General features: G+C 39.9%; 1 long non-coding RNA gene across 2 annotated transcripts in view; it reads right to left on the reverse strand.

The window, feature by feature from the left end:
* Window positions 1-18335, reverse strand: part of LOC128100719 (uncharacterized) — a 119398-nt gene that overhangs the window by 14918 nt on the left and 86145 nt on the right. For both annotated transcript variants that reach the window (XR_008214897.1, XR_008214896.1), the window contains exon 3: window positions 5498-5616. This is a non-coding gene — a long non-coding RNA (uncharacterized LOC128100719). The remainder of the gene's footprint in view (window positions 1-5497; window positions 5617-18335) is intronic.

An 18335-nucleotide genomic window follows, 5' to 3' on the forward strand; every position in this document is an offset into this window, starting at 1 on the left:
TGTCACTTAATTTTTAGGATTTAAATAAAATCAGATTATAAGTGAAATAGACTCTATAAGGGGAAAACCCTGCATTCAGATGGAAGATGAAAAAATTGCCCATTAAGTCCAATCCTAAAGAATAATCAGGAATTCAGTCTTTTTTATTTACTCCACAAATACTTGCCTTAAAAAGATCCACTATAATAAATACAGCATAATCCATCCTGGTTTTCAAACCTTTGTTTCTGACTATAGATGTCACCTACATGTGGGTCCTTATAGGGAATTTTAAAAATATGCAAGTTTTAAAGACAAAAATACATCACATTGAAAAATATCATTGCCTTCACTTCTTTAGAGTTCATTCCAAGGCATGTTCTATAGAGCAGCGTTTAGATGCACAATTGACATTTTTCCAGAGTGCCAAATATTTAGCCATGTCTGAATTGGGGCAGTTACAACATCATGTTTATAAAATGGGGCAACCTCCATGCGTTACAGACAAAAAAAGACAGCCTGTTCATTCCAAGAGCTGTAGGCATGTGGAAGATATAGAACAGAAAACAATTATAATACACAGTTGTTAATCCAAGCTTTGAGATAAGCAGGGCATGTAATGCAGCTGCCTAAGAAGCCAACCTGTGGAGGGAGATGGACTGAGGGGAAGCATGTTCTCAGGTTGACTCTCAGGCATGGGTGCAGGCAAAACTAGGAGGAAGAGAGCCATCACCCAGAAAATAGTTCAGACACGAGTGTTATTCTGTATGACTGAAGAATATAAAGATGAAATATGAAGTGGAGATGTTGAGGCAAGATTTCATTACCTATCAAGAAAACCAAGCATTATGAAGTAGGCAATGAGAGAGTTTAGCATCAGTGACACAATTAGGAATGCGCTTATGAAAGAGTGCTTATAGGCTGGGTGTGGAGGGACACATCTGTAATCCCAGCACCTTGGAAGCTGAAGAAGAAGGATCTTTAATTTAAGCCCAGCCTCTGTTGTATGGGACTATCAAATGGGGGGAAGGGGGGGAGAAAAAGAAAGGAAAGAAAAAATCCAACAGGAAAAAAACGCAGGAAGAAGGAAGAGAGCAAGAGTGGGTGAGGGAGTGCTCCCTGGCTGTAGGAGGAAATGAATGGAAGGTCAGCACAAGGCTGATGCTACTGAAGAGGCTAAGCTAGAGCACTCATCCAGTTAGGAATGGAAAGCGTCTAAATGAAGCAGTGGAAACCTCGTGGGTATCAAGGATATCAAAGAGATGTAGAACATTCCCTATGCCCCTCAGGCCACCTGGATAAACTTAGATGATGGTCACATGTGTCAAGCTTTTTGGAACACTATCAAGATATTCCTCAATATATCTTTTCAGTCTTTTGATGTGAGATTTTTAAAGGACAAATATAAATTATTTTTGGATTATACTCCAAATGGACCACAGAAAGATCAGAGATACAGTGTTTAAAGTAGGGAGACAAAAATCCTGGCTATCACAGTGAGAGTAGATGGCTCAGGGTCATCACTTCTAAGACCTTTACCGGACAATTGACTGGTGCAAAATACCAAGGCAATCATTATTCTGGACATGATGGTTTATCTGAAGTACAAACAGAAAAGAGAATAATCTATTCTGAACAACATAGTCAACACATTCTAGTCATTTGTAGCCTATCACTGTAATGATTTTCCAAATGGACACTCATTTGCTAGGTAAGAAGATGTGTTGGATAAGAATTAGAACTTTACAAATAGCAGAGGATGCTAACAGGTTTATTTGCATAGTTCCCTTTTGTCTAGATGAACAGCATTGGGAGGGGCTGTAGAAATATTTTACGGCACTTAAAACTGTCCACAACCCATCACTTATCCTCTAAATACTACTTGCTTAACAAGTAGAACTTTCTCAAACTCTTTGAATTGCCTCATGAGTCTGCTGACATTGAATGTATTCAACAAATAAATATATGAATAACTGTCTGGAAGATCATTAAATAAATGATTTTAGGCAAGAATAGCACCATGATGAAAATACTGATTTAAAGCTTTGAGGGTTCCCCGGTGCCTGTGGTCTGACGCCTTGCACAGCCTTGGTGCAGTGGGAAGGGGCTTGGACCTGCCTAAGCTCAGTGTGCTGGGCTCTGCTGACTCCCCATGGGAGACCTTGATTTGGGGGATGTGGGGATGTGCGGTGGCTTGAGAAAGAGGGCTGGGGGTGGAAGGAGGGAGGAGGGGGGATCTGTGGATAGTATGTGGAGTGAGTAGAAAATTTCTTAATAAAGAAAAATGAAAGATAAATAATAAATAAATAAATAAATAAATAAATAAATAAATAAATAAAAAATGCTGATTGGCCAGTAGCCAGACAGGAAGTTTAGGCGGGACAAGTAGAGAAGAGATTTCTGGGAACAAGAAGGCTGAGTCAGAAGACGCTGCCAGCCACCACCATGAGTACCAACATGTAAGATACTGGTAAGCCATGAGCAATGTGGTAAGGTTTAGATTTATAGAAATGGGTTAATTTAAGATAGAAGAACTAGATCACAAGAAGCCTGAGCCATTAGGCCAATCAGTTTAAATAATAATAATAATAATAATAATAAAGCTTTGAGGGTTCCTTTTAAATCTTTCCTTTTTTCTGCTGCAACTATGAATATACATTTGTGTATAAAGAAATTCAACTAAGTAGATGTAAAATTTCAAATAATACAGGTAAGAAAATCTAATGCCTATAATTCCCTTAACACCCATTTTGATGTTGCTATGGTTCACGGGGTTAAATCTTAAAAAAGCAATGATCACATCGTTTACTTGACCTTTGTTGAGAGTCATATTTGGTTGATTGGTATACAAGAAATAAATTGCATGTAAGGGGTTATTGAAATGTGGTATTGTAAACCAAGTATTGGTGTCTATTCATATTATTATAAAGTTTTTTACGAGGAAAATAACCTTTCATTTCATGTAAGAGTACAGAAAAGCAAAGGTTCCACCAAGGAATTAGAAATTGTGCAAGTATCTGAAGCATAGGAAACACCCAGGTGCAAAGGATACAATAACAAAGAACCTGCAGGAGGAAATGGTTCTTTCATAAGTCAGACACAGGAGGTGAAACCTTGAGAAGGGGAGATGCCACTGTTGGAGAGTATGAAAGAGGAAAACATCAAAACAGAATGAAGATGCGAGATGCTCTTTCCTCCTGTATACGATCAGGATTCTTAGAAATGAGATCTGAGTTAGCTTCAAAATTACCTAACACTTTATTATTTTGTTTCTTGACATTGTTCAAGAGCAAAGCCACACATCCTTCAATAATGTGAAAAGAGGAGGCTGGCAGATGGGCTCAGTCAGTAAAGTGCTCAGGTCATCAGGAATCTCATGCAAAGTCTAAGTGCAGCAACATCTACCCCTAACCCCAGAGCTGGGAAAATAGAGACAGAGGATCACTGAGACTCTCCCAAGTAATCAAGATGAGTGAGTGAATCCCAAGTGAGTCCTGTTTCTTAAAATAATGTTAAGAGTGATTGAGGAAGGTACTTGATACCAACCTCTGGCTTCCACATGCATGTACACACCCACAGAGAGAGAGAGAGAGAAAGAGAGAGAGAGAGAGAGAAGTGAATGGGTCAGATGGTAAGATTGGCTCCACAGTAAGGGAACTAAACCAATGACTTGAGGCCTTTGTGGAAGATGCACCTGTACATGCTTGTCTACTTTCTTTATGGCACTGTAACTTGAAGAGAGGATAGACCAAGTGGGTGGCCTTTATAACCAGATGGACCTAAGTCCAGTCCCAGGATTGTAGATGCAACTGAGCTTTCCTGGATCATAAAAGATTTGTCTCATCTCAAGGACTACAGTTTTCCAAGTAACTTGAAAGATGGAAACTGTCAAGCACCATTGTTGGAAATGGGACTGGGGTATCTGACTAATGGGTGGGCCCAGAGAAACTGACTGTACAAGAGAAGCATGAAAAGTGAAAGACTACCAAGTGGATAATTCAGGCTGCAGGACATGGCTAAGCAACTTTATTCTGAATGAGAATGTGATTGCCAAGAATCAATCCTCAAGCAGTCCAAGATTTAAATCCTGTTTTAAACACAGAATTTAAGCAGGCAAAAATATGCGAATGACTTGAAAACATCTCTCCCTTCATTTTTCATATGGCTGTCCTTCTCCCCTTCATTTGGTTTTGCATCTTACATAAGATTTTCTCCAACTACTTAGCAATTTGAACTTAAGTGGAACATTGAAATGCAACACGTGTATTTTAAAGTTAACTGATTAGACACTCTGGTCCCTGAATTCTGTCCATGGAAATGTACAGCCATAGCAGATGCTGTCAGAACATCCATCTGTATGCTGCCCAAGTCCTGTTAACATTCTCTTCTGATTCTCTCCCCTTATACTCCACCAGAAGTCTCCAACAAAGCATCCTGCAACAAACATCATATGGAAAATGTTGGCTAAGTGCCCCAAGTCCCCATCTCTTGATTGGTACAATCTTGAGGCATGAGAACATGCCAAGTGTCCTCAGAGTTTCCGAGACTCTGCATCTCAGCTGCCCACAGCAGTCATTCTGCTCATTATCATACCCTGTTAATGACTTTTCTCCTTCCCATGTCTTCTAGATCATCTCCTAATAAACACCTTGTAACCCTGTCTTTATCTAGAGAAATTCTACATCCAACAACCTTTTTCCATAGAGGAAAATTAAGCAACATAAAGGGACTTAGGTTAAGATGAGTCTGATCTAACAGTGACTGGTGATAGAACAAATACAACTGAGGATTGCAAATAGGGATTCACTCATGAGGCCTTGTGCTCCCCCAGCCGCCTGAGGATGGATGTAACTCACTGTGTGCTGACAGCAGGACTTTGTATGGCTGTGGCACATGTTTTACAAAGCTGTCCAACGTTTAGTGGAAGCCATTTTTCATCCAACTCCTGAACTACTGCTCTTAATGAATTCCAGTGTTACATATAATATATAAAATATATATACAAACTGTATGAACACCAACTTTTACTAGCAGCAAATTCACAATAGCAATTTACTAGGATATATATTTTAAATTTTATGTTACTTCTCATTTATTTGTTTGTTTATCATATGTGTGTGTATGTGTATGCACGCCCACGCATGCATGCATGCATGCCTATGTGTATTCAGGTTTAGTGGAAAAATCCTTTACCTGTTGAGTCATTCTATAGACCCTTGTTATGTATTTTTAATTGAAATGATATTATATAGCATATCATTTTCTCATAGTAAAACTATCTCAGTATTTTTATCACTGTAGGACTTGAGATTCCTACAAGCCCTGTAGATGCTGAACCACATTCTTTTTCTGAACAAAACAGAAGTCAGAGGCATTGGGTAAAAACTATTACCATGGGCAAACACTCACCTCTTTCTTGGCAGCACAACACTTGGATTTTAAACAGTAAGTTCTTAGTTGCTAAAAGAGCAAACATACCAATAGGGAAAAAAGAAAAATACACAATAGTCTCACCAACCTCAGGTGTAATATTTATTTTTCTCTTTCTAGGATCAAAGCTGCTGAGTCTAAACTGGGTTCTTGCCAGGTTCTTATCATATTCCTTTAACCGTCTTTTTTTTTCTTCTTCAGGAAGTTCTGCAAGACATGAGGAAACAGTGTCTGGGGAGGATCAGCCATACTTGTGCTGTTGAATGATTCAAGTGTGTCTTGTGGGAAAAGGGGTGGGCAGATGTCACTGCATGTGTTGGTAGTGACATCTTCCTTGGGTGATGCTCTTTTCCCAGGAGCCAATTTCCAAAATCCCTTTGTTTGCAAGCTTATCTCCCACAACCAGATGGCAAAAGAGTTTAGGGGAAGGATCCCACCTAACTTACCTAGGTATTTCCAAACTAGCCTGTGTCAGTAAGATAGGATGTGCATACCCAGTTTCCTTGCTAAGCTTAGGGACTGGACCTGCCTCAGCTGAGTCTACCAGGCTGAGCTGAATCCCCAGGGGAGTCCTTGCCTTGGAGGAGGTGGGAATGGGGGGGGGGGGGGTTGGGGGGGCAGGGAGGGTGGGAGGAGGGAGGACAGGGGAATCTGTGGCTGATATGTAAAATTAAATTACTTATGCAATTCAAAAAAAAAAAGAAAAGCTGGCTAGAAACAAGCAAAGCAATCCTATGAAGGACCCCACACAGCACCAATGCAGGCTTCATGGATACAGCTTCAATTCACCTGTGCTGGGTTTCCTTTCCTCTCCTGCTCCACTTCTCACACTCCTTTATTGTCTCACTGGAGCCCTTCCTCAATAACTGACTGGTCATGATTCTGATCATGGTGATTGCATGTGTTGACATAAATACCTAGGAGCAGACATGAGAGCATTGGAAACCAGGGAAGCAATATGCAATTAGCAACCGTTTATTGTCTTAGTCAAGGGTCCTTGAATGGAAAGATTACAGAAGACTAAACTGACAGAAACATGCCATGACTGAGGGAATTTGAAGCCACCCTCCCTTAACTTACTCAGGCTGTGTAGTTTCTCTTCTCTGAATTTCTCACTTGATCTCTTCTTTTTGCTGTAGTTCAGCATTGTGATACTTTGCATCAATGTTTGCACATGGCTGTGGCTTACAAAAGAAAGAAACCCTTGCCCTGACTTTATAATAAAGCAACTTATTCAACCTCTTAGTGTCCAAAGTCAATGTAAGAGGATGTAAAAAACTAAAGTACAATGAGACTACCTAGCATCTGGTTTTTCCCTCATCCCAGTCATATGCAATCCAGGAAGAAGGGACGCCTGCCAGGAGTAACCCAGTTCTTCAGCAATGATATGGCTATCGGAATTTTCAAAAAGAATTGTAGACTCCAGCTAATGGCTTGCATCTCTAGGGAAAAAGAGCCAAAACTTTCTGTTCTGCCTTTAAGCATCTCAGTGTTAACCCCCCCTCATCATCACGTGTGTGGATCCCCACTCCTCTTAAGAACATTCCATCAACTTGATTCTCATGAGCATCCTTGATATCTACCAACAAACTTCATGTCTTTTCTTATCCTTCCTCAAATTATACAAATTGTGGTTCTAATTTTGCAAATGTTACCCTTCCTTCATTTTCTGACTTCTACATGAAGCCTTTCCCAACAATTCCAGACCCCTTGTAATGGATGACACACCATTCTATTTTGTCCCTTTACCTACTGTTGCATGGTAAAATGAGGGTCACTTTCCTAAGACTTCAGGCTCCCCAGAGTAAGGAGAAGCAATGTCTTCAACTGCCATTGTTTCCTTCATAGCACATGGCGCAATTTTGAACATATAAAATGTAGCTGCTTCTATCTAATGCATATTAACCTCCAGTGCTTCTTTCAGTGTCTTACCTACAGACTAACGACAAATCCTTGCATCGCTGAGAACAGGCCTTACCACTGTAGGACAGGCTTGCTTTAGTTCTAGCTTCTTAGAATCTCTCAGTCAGGCAGCTTTCTCCCAAACAGCAGAAAAACTCTTGATCCCCCCCACCCTGAGCCATAGGTTAACTCTGAGTGTTTACCACAGACTCCTAGAATTTTCCAGCAGGACTGAGCTCATATGAGGCCCAAAGTAGAAATAATTTGATAATGTGCATTATTTTGATAATGTCTCTCTTCTGCCTCACTTCCACACTATCCTATGTAGCATGAATCTCTAAAAGGTCTTATTAATGAAAATAAACTTGATGCCAGATATTGGAGTGAATGCTAGAAGATAAGAGAAGCAGAACAAGCCACAGCCACCTCACCTTGCCAATTCCTCAGCTGATCCTGTTTCCTCAGACTGGAAGCCTCTGTGTCCTCATCCAGAATGGATCTCAACTGAACTGTTGCTCAAAAGCCTAGAAGCTTAACCAGCTCTAGTTCCTGGTACTCATGCCTTATATACCTTTCTGCTTTCTGCCATCACTTCCTGGGATTAAAGGCTCACTTCCTGGGATTAAAGGCATGAGTCACCATGCCTGGCTGTTTCCAGTGTGGCTTTAAACTCACAGAGATCTGGATGGATCTCTGCCTCCCAAGTGATAGGAGTAAAGGCGTGTGCGCCACCATTTTCTGCCCTCTATATCTAGTGGCTGTTCTGTTCTCTGACCCCAGATAAGTTTATTAGGGTCACACAATATTTTGGGGAACACAATACCACCACATTTCCCCTTTTTTGTCTAAAATTTAAAAATAGTTTATAACTAATACAAGAGAAACTATATCCAATAAGTATATACAATATATACAGTCAAGAATTATATTACCGATGTCTAAGCCATTAACATTTGACAGATTCAGACAAAAAATTTCATTACTTATCCTATTTAAAACAAGTAGTTCCTTTTTAAAAGTAGATTCAGTAATCTCCCTTTTTATCTTATTATATCCATATTCTCTCTTTTTTCTTTCCATAGTATATTCAATAATCTACCTTTTGTCATTTTTATATCTTCTCCTTTTTCTTTTTAGAATAGATTCAATGATCTACCCATTTATCCTATTATTTCTTTATCTTTTTTCTCAGAGTAGATTCAATGATCTACTGCATATCTGTATTCTCTTTTTTTCTTTTTCTTTTTTTTAAACAAAAACTCTGAGTCTAATCTCCATGTTTAGCTTTTTTCCTGACCATTAACAATTAACAACTTGTAACCAACCATCATAAACAATGACAATTATCCATAAGCCATTGAATGACCAAAAAAAAAAACACCCACCCTACCTCTTGGGAATATGGGTGTAGTTTTCTTAAAAATTACTTCCTGCTTTCTTGGAGCGAAGACATCTTTAGGGGATCCTGAAAAGAATATTTTTGGGTAAATTGTCAAGTCCTAGGAGAGGTAGGTGTATCATTTGTTGTCTAGTCTCTGCATAATGGGAAAATGTAGGGTTTGTTTCAAGTCCTTGCTCGAGTAATCTATGAATCTGGTTCATCTCAGCTAGCCATCTCAAAACTGTCCTGAGTAGTTTATAGTCCAAAGTCGATCTTTCCATGGTGTTAATCAGCTTAATGGCTTTACCATAGTCCTTGTGGAATCATTGTTGTGGGGTCTCATCATCCTTTTGAAGATTTCAAAGTTGCTAATAGGCATGGTCATGGTTCCCTGCAGATTTTGTGTGTGTGTGTGTGTGTGTGTGTGTGTGTGTGTGTGTGTGTGTGTGTGTGTCCTCCGTGGTTTGGAGCAATCACAGTCTGATAAATGTCTGTCTCTTGGAACCATGAATGTTCTTCCCTAGAAGAGAATATCTTCACAGCAATTTTTCCCCACCATTTGTCTTGCCAAACTTCTCCAAACTGACCTTTGTTGATGCTTTCTTGTAACACAATGGTCCTGGCAATTCTTCTCTGAACAAGCAGCAGTAAACCCTTCATCACAGGTAGCAGCATCACCACAGTCACCAACATGATGAGAAGCAGCCAGCAACTCGGAGCAGCAGCCACTGCCTCCATGATCCCACTGCCACCGTTTGTGGCTGGGCCCTGGCAGCAGCGTCTCCTTAGTAAGCCTCGTAGGCCGGACTCAAACTCAGGATCCTCCTTCCTCTGCCTCCTTCAGCAAATCCTACCAGTGTGCATCACCAAAACGGAAAACATCTAGCTTGGGCCTGAGCTGCGTCCCGCAAGGCCATAGGCAAGTAGCTCTTTTGCAAATTTGTACCCGACAAGTTGGGCGCCAGATGTAGCATGAATCTCTAAAAGGTCTTATTAATGAAAATAAACTTGATGCCAGATATTGGAGTGAATGCTAGAAGATCAGAGAAGCAGAACAAGCCACAGCCACCTCACCTTGCCAATTCCTCAGCTGATCCTGTTTCCTCAGACTGGAAGCCTCTGTGTCCTCATCCAGAATGGATCTCAACTGAACTGTTGCTCAAAAGCCTAGAAGCTTAACCAGCTCTAGTTCCTGGTACTCATGCCTTATATACCTTTCTGCTTTCTGCCATCACTTCCTGGGATTAAAGGCTCACTTCCTGGGATTAAAGGCATGAGTCACCATGCCTGGCTGTTTCCAGTGTGGCTTTAAACTCACAGAGATCTGGATGGATCTCTGCCTCCCAAGTGATAAGATAAAAGGCATGTGCACCACCATTTTCTGCCCTCTATATCTAGTGGCTGTTCTGTTCTCTGACACCAGATAAGTTTATTAGGGTCACACAATATTTTGGGGAACACAATACCACCACAACCCTACCTGTGTTTTCTGTGATTATCTCACAAATTAATTACTTACATTTGAATCCTTGTCTCAAGTTCTGCTTTAAAATGAACTTGAACTGAAATATTCAACAAGAGACTTAAGGAATAGATGAAAGATAATTTTTAACCCTCCCTTCACAGAGAAACCTGACAAGGAACACAGTTGGATTTCTAAAGACTCCCATGCTCTTACACAAGCTGACTCTCCAAAGTGAAAGCAAATGAAGATCCCCATACTCTAGGGGACATCTATGAAGTTTAGTCACTCAAGTAAGTCTAGAAGGGCAGGTGGTAACAGCCCAGCTGCTGCCCACAACTCACTTGTCCAAGTTGAGATGAATCAAGTTGAGATGCCTATACCTGGGCAACCCAAAAGCTACACTCCCAAGAACCTTGGGGCTCATTAATACAAAAGAGAAGAGGAAATCAGAAAAAAAATGATAACCACAAGATATTTTGTTAATTTTTATTTGAACTTTGAAATTAGAGAAATGTCTCTTTTTCATTTCTTTAATTAGGGAACAAATTCTACCTGATAAAGTAACTATTCAGAAATGAAGAAAACAAAAGCTATCCAAATACCAAGAGAATGACGAGGATAAATGGAAGGGAAGTTGAGCATTTCTGGGAGTTGGTTACATAATTCCAACTCTTGAACATTTAATATTCTCTTCGGTTGGTTGCTAGAGGAACACAATTGCTCAATGAAATGTGAAGAGATTTGACAAGGAATGTTTGCATGGTAATGTGCCAAGTTCTTGCTTTAATTTGCTTGCTTAATTAAGTATCTACTTGTGGTCTCTTTGGGAGTTTCTGAATTGCATTACCTTTTTCTTCAAAGAAAAGTTAATATACTTGAGAAAGAAAGCTTACTAATCATAGACTATGAATATTAGTAATTTCTAAATAAGTAGTTCTAAGTCTCACCTTCTAGACAACTAACCAGGCTAGCAAATTCTAGTTAACAAGAAATTGACCTGTTTTCAACAGAAACGCTGGAGCCAACACAAAGTGTAAAATATCAGAACAGTAGAAACTTGTTGTTGGAGCCAAAACGATTTGCTGACCCAAGCAACAACAGAGTAAATGATGCTTGTCTCTTCGTTGATGGAAATCCAAAAGAAAGCTTTGTCCTAAGTTAGTACGTGATCTGCCTGATAGTCTGATGAAAACCGTGTACATGGACATGTAAATTTCTCATTGTCATCTACTGGAAAAAATGTATGGTCCAGCTATGTATAATCATAAGATCAGCCTTTGGGGATCTGAACTTGAATTGAAAACATCTTTTCAAAATAGGACATTATAAATGGAAAAGGAGCTTATAATTTCTTTAATTTATAGAGGAAGACTGTCTACTTACTATAAATTGTTGCGATCATCAGAATCATGACCTTCTCCTCAAAGTGCAGATCCTAATCATTGGACACTAGGTATATAATATTTTACATTGTATAACATATAAATATAGTCATATATAAGGCTGTATAATACCTTACATTCTTACATTATAAATGAGCTTTTGCAGAAGTGCTTGAATTAAGGCTCTTGAGATGTGCAGAGCAAATCCATAAGCCTGGAATATGAGTAACTTTGGAGAGGTAGAAAAAAAACAAGAAACTAGATTTTTTTTCTAGAGCCTTCAAAAAAGACACCTGGCCTGCAAACACCTTCATGTTAGCCTAGTGTAGACCATTTCCAAGCTCCAAGTTCCAGAACTGAGATAAAAAGAAGCTTGCATCATTTTAGGCTAAGTTTACAGCAATTTGTTCTGGCAGCAATAGATAACTAATATAGTTATGATATTCAAATATTTCCTGAAAGGAAATGTAATAAGAAAAAAAAGTACTATAGAAAGATTTGAGGCTAGGAATATTTCTTTTCTTTTTCCATCTTTTCTGTCATCTAAAATTAGCAGCCACCAACATTTTGCCTTGTGATCTTCCATTCTGCTTTGGAAATGAGTACAATACTCATTACATATGAGCATCAGGTACTCATTAGCTATAAAGTCCCACCTATAGTCCCTAAGATATTTCATCATCCATAATCATATTTCAGCACAAGTCCTTACAAACAATTTTAAAATGCTATATGCAAACTAATAGCTAATATTTGCATGATTTTGTATGCACTTTCTACAATATAATTTTAAGACATAATGTCATAGAATAAAAGGTGTTTGACAATCTAAGAAAGAGGATACATAAAGCCACCACCTATGAAGATGCATCCTAAGAAAGAGAGACAATAACTCTTGGCTCTGTCCTGTCTCCCCCTTCTCTCCTCTCCTCTGCTCTTACTTTTCCATAGAATGAGCTCAATAATAGCCAAAGGACTGAAGAGCCTAAGAAGTGAACGGTGTAGATGAGCTGTTTTAATGCAGCTAAGTGCAGGGATGGGAAATGCAGACAATATCTCAGAGCAACAGGAAAATGAAGACTGTGTGTTTCCTAAATTATGCTGTGGATTTATGATTACATCCTTTTAAAAGCTTCAAATTTTCAACCTGCTGGGGTGATCAAATTTAAGTCCTCTGGAAAAGCAGCAAGCATTCTTAACTGCTGAGAAATCTATTCTCTCTCTCTCTCTCTCTCTCTCTCTCTCTCTCTCTCTCTCTCTCTCTCTCTCTCTCTCTGTGTGTGTGTGTGTGTGTGTGTGTGTGTGTGTGTGTGTGTGTGTGTTTAACCTCTCAGCACCAGCATCCTTGGTATTTCCTTGATTCTCATAGTTTCCTCCACAGAAAAAGGATATCTACCAGCTGTTATTGCCGCCTTATGTCCTTCATATTACTACCAGAAAGGAGATACTTCATTCAAAAAAGCCTCAGCCAAAATCCCAGGGTGATGCTTACTAGCCACTGCATGAGTCATGTGCTGAAATTTAATTTCTAGTATGAGATGGAACATGGAAAAACATAACTTGATTTTGGTGTTTAGAAGTGGGGTGTTTGGGGAGGTGATTAAGTTTAAAGATGGATATCATTAAATGTTGGTGTCTTTATAGGAAGAGAATGACCACATTAAAAGGTGTGTTCTTGATGCACTTGCTCGTAGATCATGATGGAGAAACCTTTAGAAATGACTAAACCAAACTAGTGGGAACTCATGAATGCTGCATCAATAACCGTGGAGCCTGCATGGGACTAGAGTAGTCCCTCTGCATGGCTAGACAGTTGTGAAGCTTGATCTGTTTGGGGGAGAACCCTGGTAGTAGGATCAGAATCCATTTCTGGTGCATGAGCAGGCTTTTTGGAGCCCACTATCTATGATGCAACACCTTTGGCAATCTTGAGACAGGGGCAAGGGATTGGATTTGACTCTACTGGATGTGACTCCTCATGGGAGGCCTTGCCTTCTTTTTGGGGAAACTGGTAGGTTTGTTGGGATGGGGAGGCTGGGGTGTGGGAGGAGGGAAGAGCGGGATCTTTGATTGGTGTGTAAAATGAATGAAAAATTTTCTTAATAAAAAATGAATTGTGGGCCAGCAAAAAAAAAAAAAGGTGTGTTCTTTGTATCTGCCATGTGATATCTAGAGGGGCCTCTGGGCTCTACCAGCAAAAAAGGCCATCACCAGATGTGGTTCTTTGATCTTGACCTCAGCAAAAAAAGTAAATCACATCACAGTGGGTCACACTATAATTCATCTCTAGGATTGACTCATTTGCCATTTTCAGAGATAGAGGGTTGGATTTTTCCATTCAAAGCATGTGGAGTTGATGAAAGGAGGTCATTCTGTTGGAGAATCAGGTTTCTATGACTAAGAGAAGAAAAAGATGGTTAGACAGGAGAAATTCTTCCTACATCAGTCAAGACTCTTGGCAATGGGAGGCTAGTTGGTTCCACAAACATGAGTACTTAATTTAGAACATCTATTTAACAAGTGCCAAATACCTCATCTGCTCTCCCCACTGGCAGTCATGTGAGAATCCATTCCTTTTTAAGACTACTTAACCTTGAGGATCTGGGCTTCAAATTATGTACCTGTAAAAGGTAGGACCTTCATCATACTTTCATTATAAAAGTTAAAAATTAAGTGAATATTGATGAAATGCTAGCAGTAGACTCTAGCAGATGATAGTGTTAAAAAACACTAAATAAATATGCAAAATATGGTACTATAAACTTTGCTCAGAGGATCTGTTGATGTCTCAAATGATTTCACATATGTTTCTTCCTATCAAGGTGGCCTCTAGAGAACTGAGAAACCACTGAAAATGTTTATTGAATGAATAAATCTCATTCTCAGGGTAAAAAAAAATGCATATGCTTTTTCCCCCTAGAGACACACTTATGTTCTTAAATATGGTTTATTGGTGTTGTAATTCCCCTCTGTGAGCGTGCAGCAAAGATGTGATTAAATAAGACCAACACGGTCTCCTGCCGAGGAAGCTTCGATGATGCAATGATAAAGGAACAATCTAGGCATTGCTACAATCATGAGGAATTACCTTCATCTCCCTCCTACTCTTAGTGTCACAATATTTGACTTAAGTGACCTGGAATCATAATTACAGTCGGTGGGGTTTAGCTGAGGAAAGACTCCTTGAGAAAAGAAGGCCACATCTCTGGTTGCCTCAGGTAGGGAAAGCAGGATTCAGTTCCTATTGGGGATACAAAGATTCCCAGACTCAGAGGGATATTGAGGATGGCAATTGCCTGCTCTAGAAAATATCAAATTGGTGTGTTCTGGGTCTTTTGACTTCCTTTGCTGTTGGCTAAGTTCAGTCAAGAAAAGGAAATGGCTTACCTGTGAAAGGTGACTTCAGGTATGATGTGCTCTGCTTTCCCAAAAGAACTAGTCTAAAATTACAATTGTACAGTCACCGTATTAAAAAGGCACTGCTCAGCTAGGTCCTTGCCTCTTAAGGGTGTATTTACTACCTAAAGGTAAACACATTAACATCCCAGCCCTAAACCCAGATTCACATAATGTATCTCCACTTACTCGACTAATCTAGGAATGTTTCCCATTCCTCCCCTAGCCCCATACCACACTCTTGCTTAATAACACTGCTGTTCGTACCACTGGAAATCTCACTTTGGTCCTGCATAGTTGCCTAGGCCACTGGCATATGGGCGAAATTGCAATGTGCCAGCTCTACACATGTAGGCAAGACTTATCTCCTGCATTTGGCTGGCCTCTCCTGCAATTTTACTACATTATTCTTTCATTCTGGAAGAATCTAAGTCCCCCAGAACAGTCATTAGCTAAACAGCAAACATATGAGCACAAAAATAAATGCTTATTTCCTGTCATTGAGATTTAGGGTGGTTGTGATACAGTATTGTTGTGACAATTGACTAATAACATATCAGCCTGGAGGGATAAGATGCCGAGCACCAATGAAATTGTCATTTTCAGAGATATTGGGTTGGATTTTTCCATTCAAAGCATGTGGAGTTGATGAAAGGGAGTCATTCTTCTAAAGGAAAATCAGGTTTCTATGGCTAGGAGAAGAAAAAGTGGATACTGGACAGGAGAAATTCTTCCTACATTAGTCAAGACTCATGAAATTTAACTGCTAATGAAATTTCTTATGAGGGAAGGCAGCATCTATAATGTAACCAGGCTAGCTCTAAATTATTAGTTGTTAATATTTACTGAGATCAGGTGGTGCCCTGTTCTAAGTAACTCCATATCATGTAAAGCAATGGATTCCAAGTTGTGCCTTAACCTAGGAGTATTCAAGTCCATTTTTAGTGCAAAGGCAAAACCAGGATGACTCTGCACCTCATCATGCCTATGAACACCATGGTCTGTCCAGTACCACCATGAGGTACAGTCTGATGATGAAGAATACCATTCTATAAATTTCTCAAAGTAGATATGGACCAGATAAACACATGCATATACTAAAGCCACATCAGACAAACCAGACCTGGAACTTGTTAAATACACCAAGATGGAAACACCTTGTAACTCCTTCACCTGAGCATCATAAAGAAGAGGATAGCAAATCCTGCAATGGTGATAACCCCTGGTGACCTACCATTTGATTGTCTGGAGTACGTGGCAAGGCCCCAACTAACAAAGAACCCACAGCTGTTGCTGAGGTTTCAGCTCAGCTCCAGATCAAATGCTGACAGAACCTACTCTAATTGCTGTTGAGTCCATCCATTCATCCGTTTTGTCTGTCCAGACCTGGTGCTGCACCTCACCTCTGCAACTGGAATCAACTTTCAGGCTTCAAGCCTGAGCCCCTTCACCCCTGCAGCCTAGTTCTATCTTTCCAGAAGTTTTCCAACAGGCCTTCTTATCCATCTATTGTAGTGTCAGTCTGCATCAGCAACAGCGTTCTGCTATTGCTGCTAGTATGACCTCTCTGGGCTCTTGGAACTCTGCTGTAGCCTCTTTAACCCTTACATAGCCATTGTAGAGCCCACATATGTAAATAGAGATAATTACTGTGTGTAATGTGTGATGTGTAGTTTGATCTGAGAGTTAATATTAGTAACTAAAAATAGAATATAAAGATGTGATTTTGCCAATGGTAAGCTATTTAAAAAAAAACCTGGGGACTACTTGGAAAATTGCAACCAACAAAATCTACATAGCTTCCTGATTTATTGCTTATTAGATGAATTCTGACATTTTAAAAGGACATAAAACATGTACATCTGTAGCATGAATCTTAATGGTACTTAATAATAAAATCAATCCTGAGTTATTGGGGTGAATGCTGGAAGATCAGATAATCAGAACAAGCCACAGCTACCTCACCTCACCAGTTCCTCAGCTGGTCTTGTTTCCTCAGACTGGAAGCCTCTGAGTCCTCATTCAAATGGATCTCAGCTGAACTGTGCTGCTAGAAGCCTGAAAGTTTAACCAGCCAAATGCTTCTAGTTTCTGATCTTCATGCCTTATATATCTTTCTGTTTTTGCCATCACTCCCTGGGATTAAAGGCTTACTTCTTGGGATTAAAGGCTTGTGTCACCATGCCTGCCTGTTTCCAATGTGGCCTTTAACTCACAGAGATCCAGAGGGATTTCTACCTCTGGAATGCTAGGATTAAAGGTGTGAGTGCAACCATTTTCTAGCCTTTGTATCTAGTGGCTTTTCTGTTCTCTGACCCCAGATAAGTTTATTAGGGTACACAATATTTTGGGGAACACAATACCACCACATACATCCATGCTTCTACCATAGCGCACACAATTATATTCTTCAGTCCCAGCTCCCTTCAGGAAAGATGCTGACAGAGGAGATTACACCTTGCCTCTGGTATGCTTGGCCCTTGGCACCAAGAGAAAGATTTGTTTGAGAGCCCAGACCCATGGGGGCCACAGCTATGTCTGTGCATGACATTTGCTGGCTTTTGCTCCATGCTCTCTATAAACTGTAACACTATTACAGGAGGGCAGTCGCAGTTGTGGGCAAAGCTATGAGAAAGCAAAAACGTCTATTTTCTATATCCTATGTCTTTTTTCTCTTGATGTAGGGTAGTGACCTAGTGACCAAGCCTAGATCTAGTCCTTTGAGGATGGAAACTCTGGCAATGGTAGGAACTTAATCGCAACCATCCCTTATTCTTTCTTCCTTTAAATACAGAATCTGAAATATATCCTACTCAACATCCCTGGCTGCTTTTATGGTGAGGGGTGGCTGTCACATGATTCAGTTCTAGCTCATAACGTGTAAGTGCAGTTTTGTAGGGGACTCTCAGGAAAACTTTCATTGTCTTGGTAAAAAGAAAAAGGACATCTGTTATGGCCCTTCTCCCATCTTTTTTCTTCAAAACCAATCTTGAATTTAGCCTGCTGCAGCCAGCCCGTACCCTGGAGGCAAGTGGCATGATAAAGAGAATTCAAGTGCTTAAGGAGGGCTGAGGGGAGAAATACAAAAGGTCTGAGTCTTGTGGTGCGATTGCATAGGAAATCAATTGCTGCAATGCCTACCCCCAGGCTCTTATACTTGAGATTCATCAATGCATGGTTTCTCTTATTCCTATGAGTATTCCAGTATTAAAAATCAAAGAAATTTTTGTTTATGTGCTTATTTTACAGTATGACTTGGGTCTAGCCCAGGTTGTTTGCATCAGATAGTACAGTGGTTGTCAACTTTCCTAAGAGGCAAACAGCCTGGGCTAGACCCAAGACATACTGTAAAATAAGCACATAAACAAAATTTTATTTAATGCTGTGACCCTTTAATATA

This window comes from Peromyscus californicus, unplaced genomic scaffold (genome assembly GCF_007827085.1).
Source record: "Peromyscus californicus insignis strain IS unplaced genomic scaffold, ASM782708v3 Scaffold_7__1_contigs__length_154581171, whole genome shotgun sequence".
Lineage (NCBI taxonomy): Eukaryota > Metazoa > Chordata > Mammalia > Rodentia > Cricetidae > Peromyscus > Peromyscus californicus.